At 40.7% G+C, this 6,000-nt stretch overlaps 1 protein-coding gene across 1 annotated transcript in view; it reads right to left on the bottom strand.

Annotated features, from left to right (window-relative positions):
• The window catches only part of anks1b (ankyrin repeat and sterile alpha motif domain containing 1B), a 111,720-nt gene that overhangs the window by 60,068 nt on the left and 45,652 nt on the right, over positions 1–6,000 (bottom strand). The window lies entirely within an intron of this gene.

A 6,000-nucleotide genomic window follows, 5' to 3' on the forward strand; every position in this document is an offset into this window, starting at 1 on the left:
TTCTCCTCCCTCGTCTTTCATCTGGATCCAGATCCTTACTTTCATTTACATCGTTGAGTTAAAAGAGATTCAGTATTTTGTTTGAAGAATAAAAAAAATATTCCCCACACGCAAAGATATTCACGTGACCAACAGCCTGTGAGATGGTGACTCGACCAATCAGTTTCCACGCTAGTAGGACACGCCCCCCCCATTCACAGCAGAGAGGAGCGTTGGAGTGCAGCTGCGCTGTGTACTGTAATCTCAATAATCACTCTCTTATCCACCCTGAGTGCAGTTTACTGGGGTAATTATTGGTTGCATTGGTTTAATAAACTCCACCTGCTCTTCCTGAGCGAATACTCTACTGTGTTATTGTTTTCCACAGGAGTGGCAGTATTCCCACAGGAATCACTTCGCTTTAATCTCATCTAATATGATACATACACAGTATATTGTCGTCATAATGCAGTAATATTCTCCTGCTCTGTCCTGAAATCACTGGGAATGCAGAGCAATCAGTTATAATTAGTTGATGACATCGAGTGAAGGATAAAATGGATTTTCTTTTTTTATTTACTCTTCGAGGCTTAAGGCAAAAGAAGCAGAAAACTAAAGACATAAAACTCAATTTGGTGATGTTTCAAATAAAGATGCTTCCAATATTAATGAATGAATAATAATGAATGAAAAATGAAAAAGAAACTCGTGATGAATAGCAGGCGACAGGGTAGAGAACAGCAGTAGAAAAATTAATGGCACCTTCAGCCACAATCCATTATTTGTATTCTGCAGCCGTGTCAGTGAGAACCAACACAATAGCAGCTCAACCTTTACTACTACTGACAAAAAAAAAAAAAGAAGGACAAAACATCAAAGATGGCGAACATATTTGCAATACAATAAGTCCTCAGAATAGCAACATTATATAATAACCTGACTGGGTAACGCCGCATAGGATGTCCATACCAACCTACTAATTTCTCTTATGGGTTCTAATGCCCTAACAATTGTTATTGGGTAGGGAAAATAAAATTAATAAAATTGTTTGTATTAACTACAATTGTTATTGGGTAGGGAAAATAAATTACAAATTGTTTGTATTAACTTTTATAATCAAATCGTGACAATTTTTTTATATATATATCGTGAATGTGAATGCGAAAAACCCGAGGTAGCCTTTGATTCACCTCGAATGAAATAACCCAGGATGGTTATGATGGAGAATAACGTGCTGCAAGAACACTAACCATTGGAACCCTTAGGGACCGGTTTTCCACAAGAACTGGTAGTGGATTAACATCACCTGTGGTAGCTCAAAAGCAGCTAAAAGCATAGCAGTCAATATCTAGCTTATGGACAAAACTTCTTTTTTAAATTAAAGTGATCCAAAAGGTCACATAAATGGTCCAAATAAAACCAAATCGATGTGTCTACAGTATGTTTCTGCATTACTCTCAATCTCTTTCCAAAGTTCAAAACAAGCAGAACACACTCTAAATTTGATCTGAGTTTTCAAATCATACCTTGTGTGTATACAAGTACTATGGTGTGGGAGAGAAATGAGTAATGAAGGTGACCTCAGTGTGTTAGCAGCAGTCCAATTAATGGGTTTGAATAATTTACGGTGGCCTAGGGGAGTCAAATATTACAATTGGCAATAGTGTTGTCAAAAATGGGGTCAGAAAAGACTTAAGTCTTTAGGTAAAGACTTTTTATTTTTCTCCACTCGGTGGGTGGGATTTCATCAGAGATTATGCAGAGGAAATTTAACAACTGCAAAACACAGCCTACACTGCTGTACACACACAAACACACACAAATACAAACATAAATCAAGACAAATACTAAAACAGCTGGGACTTTAAATCTCTACCATTGTCTGCAGTCACTGAGCCTTTGTACAGCCTTGAACGCACAATAAAGCCTTTGTTTTGTTGGGCCTCGTGCTCACTGTTTGGATAAAATGCAATATTTCTACAGTAAACTGAACAACTAAAAAGTAAACAGACAGAAGATGAGAGCTTGCGGTGAAGTGGAGCAGAAGAGAAGAGCTGTAGGAGAGAGAGAGAGAGAGACTATACGTTCAAATTACACACGCTCTGACAGTTTTCCAATTTCATCTTTCACTCGCTGCATTGTTGCTGATTGGGCTCCGAGCATCAAGCATCCACTAATGTCACATCACGCAGCGAGGCAGCACATTATTGACGTGTCCATAGTGGATGGATGGGATGGTTGTCCTTTGGCCACATGTATGGATTTGACGGACAGCGAAGGACCCACAGATGTGAAGATCCTGTACGATCAAAAAGATCCACATCTGAGCCGTTTTTATCCAATCAGCTGCATAGTTTATTACAGGAAATTCGTTTTTTTTAAATTATTTTCTTTAAGTATTCATTTTCATTTCAATTGTCATTTCGTGATTTATGGTATATTTTTAATAATAATTCAGTTTAGTTTGTCCTGGATTAAACTTTATATATCTTTCAACTAATTGTACCATTAAATTTAACCTTTGTACTTACTAACCCAACTAATTGTACCATTAAATTTAACCTCTGTACCTACTAATTAGCTACTGTATATTTTTTGCTTTGATTAACATTTAAATTAAGTGAAACATCAATTCAAATCTTTGGGGTTTTTGTTCGTATTGCACTGTCTGGATTTAATTTATAAAACTAAAGTGCATTTGTACAAAAACGAAGAAACCCAATTAACATTCTTGATTACAGTATCAAAAACTAAATCCTCATCCTCAGCAGGAGCCGTTGGCCCTCAGGTATTTTACCATCACGGAATCTTGCTGACGCTGGACTAAAGTTTGGACAACTTTGATGTAGTGTGAGTGAAGTGTCTCCTTGATTATCTCTGAGCTGAAGGACACACACAGAGCATCTACCGCAGACACGCAGACCACTTTCCTTCACACACACACACACACACATACATACACACACACACACCCCAGCCCACACACTTGTCCTGGTAAACACTATCAGCTCTGTCTCATTTCATCTCCATGAAACCAAACAAACTAAATCCATGCAAATAAGCCAGTCTTATCAGAGGAGCTGCTGCTGTAATGAAGCCCTGGAGGTGAAGCACAGGATTTCTTTTCATTTCTAACGTATACCATGTAAATGCTGATGGACTGACACACGGAACAAACTCTATCTCTGTTACATAATCTCATAATCCCAGCAGCTGAGCTCACTGCACTGGGGAGAGCTTGACAAAGTAAGAAAAATATGGAAAACTGCAGTAGGAAACATATAGTGTATATATGACTTTAAACCTTCTTCTGCCTCCTGGGTTTTTTTGCCTAATGTTATTTAATGTGAGCATATGTTGCCATTTTCATGCATGAAACACAGTATATATGGTGAAATACGGCACGTGATATGAAAAGTCTGACATTTGTATAGAGCCTCAGTTCAGGCTGAAGGGAGTTTGTTTACGCACCGGGAAAGACAGGCAATAACTATAAACTCTGAGGAATGGGGAGGATAACAATGGAGGGTCAGCCCGTCATAAAACAGTCCTTAAACACATGTAGGTTTTATCTAATGTGCTGCCCCCCTGAGGCGTGGGCTGAAAGTTTCTTTTAAAGGATTTATCTTAAGGATGTTACTATTTATATGGGAATCAAATATTCAATCCGTTCGAGGCCGACTGAATCCAATCAAACCGTATTAAGATGAATCCAATCCACCATAATCCAGTCCAATCCAGTCCAAACTCATAAGTAGAACTCCACAAATTAGTTTCACACCAACGCATTCATTATTTTACACCAACGATTATTTTAGAGTACAAGAGTCATTTTTGATTCTCAGTGGCTCTAAATACACACACTCATAAACCGTGGGTCACCTGAGGGGGAGTTTTGGTAAGTACTGGCGAGGGAATGATGTCATCTTGTGTCTGAGGTCATTTTGGGCTAAGACTAGTGCAGCACTCACATGAACTTCATGTGAAAATTTGTAAATTAAGACTATTTCCAATCCCAATTAACGGTGATTAGCTAGCCCTGCCTGAGGGTTTTCTTCATAGATCCAATCAAGCAAAACTGAAAGGGAGATTTTCCTCAGCCCCGTTGCTCCCGGGGGGACATTGACTTTATCACTAGGCACGTCTCAAAGGCTGCCAACTCCCTGTTTTTGTCAGACTGTTAAAGCACTTTGAGCTGCATGATTGTATGAACCTTGCTATACAAATACAGTAATGTTCTGCCGTTAGTAAGCAAGTCAAAACTCCCCCTTAAAGTTCCTCAGTCTGAAACATCAGACTGTGGTTAACATATGACATAACAGTTCTCCTAATGAAAATTTATGGCTACATGTGACTGTGTGTGTCCTGGCAGCAGCAGGATGGAAGTCATTGGTCTGATGTTCGATGAAGAATTTTCCCAGAGCAGCGTTTACTGTTACAGTAGCATGTGTTCACACATGGATCATAAAGAAACATATGGTTTGCTTTATTTGAGGGAGTGGCATCACCAAGGCTGTGAGATACACCACCACCGTCAGAACCACGTGGAGAACATCTGTGGAAACCTACAGGTGCTGAAGAACCTTCTGACCCTTCCCCTGAGTTCACAGGGGTTTACAGCTTCCCAGAACCCATTGCACCTGGATCTAGGCATGTAGGGAATTTCTTAACACTTAAAGTGACAACAAAGGAAATATGTGATACTTTTGATGTGGAACGACTGCAGTACTAGTGTTCACAGTGCATGCGAAAGAGAAGATGGAAGAGAAGGATTTCAGAGAAAACATCAGTCCATCTTTCTGTTGGTGGAAAAGAAAACATTCCTGGGGTGTATCTGGGACTCAGCGGGACGTACATGACCTGGTTTGTCACGTACATGAACACAAAATACTTCTTACACTGTCTCATCAAGAGGCCCACGCAGAAGAAAGCCCAAAGTTACACGCTGGTTCCCACACACACATCTGCTCTGTGTCAGCGGGACTAAAAATCCCTAACCGGTGACCCCAGTAACAGACTAAATAGCTTTGCTCTGGGTCAGTAACAAGAGGTGGAAAGTGCTGAAGTAATTAGGTTTGTTTCGGGTTGTTTTCCTACCATAAGTTCTGTTGGTTCACATACTTTGGTCTGGTCTTCTGAGCATTTTGCTTGAGGGTAAGGCAGTGTCAGAGGCACTGTTGCTTAAAGTCAACTTGAACATTGTTGCTGCCCATTGTCCATCATTTAACTGAGAACTGAGAGTCATTGTCTCTCAAACACACTCCTGAACACAACATGTATACTCTATAATCCACTACCAGTCCCAGAGTCCCCTAACCTCACACATGTGCTCAGACAATTAACAACCACAGCTACAAGTGAGCAGTTCTGGGAACTATTAGGCAGTAAAAACTGGGCTGGAACTGATTTACCGCCAAACAAATAACATCCAATTACCAGCCAAAATAATTGTCTACTGGCCGCGGCCTCAAACTGGCTAACCTTAACAGTTCTGGCTGCTCTTTCACTATCAATCTCTTCCTCTTTTTCTTTTCACGCTCTCAGGACCTTTAACACCATTTACAGCTGTCTCCTGTCTCCTTCCTACCACTGTTGTCACTATTTGTCTCCCCGCGAACACAAAGGCGACGACAAATGTTGTGTTTCCCTCCGATGTTAAAACACAGGGTGCAACCCTTCGCCGTGAACACCCAATAAAAGTCGGCTGCACAGACATATGAGTGCACACTCAACCTCTGACTTGTGTAATGTTGAGCGTGGGCTGGGGATATGATTGGAGGACGGGGTTGATGTGCGAGTGGTCGTACGTCTCGATGATGGGTGCGAGCGCGCTGTCAGAGTTGATAAATCAGGCTGACGAATGTATGCAGGCCACCAGGTCTCGCTGTAGACAACGACAGTGTGGAGGGAAAATATGGCGTTTATAAGCATCCTGAATACAGGCACCATCAATCTTTGCTCCAGGGACAATGTGACAGTGACAACACATGAACAGGGTGTAAGGGAAAAACACTGCCGGTC

This window comes from Cynoglossus semilaevis, chromosome 8 (assembly GCF_000523025.1).
Source record: "Cynoglossus semilaevis isolate Cse_v1.0 chromosome 8, Cse_v1.0, whole genome shotgun sequence".
NCBI lineage: Eukaryota > Metazoa > Chordata > Actinopteri > Pleuronectiformes > Cynoglossidae > Cynoglossus > Cynoglossus semilaevis.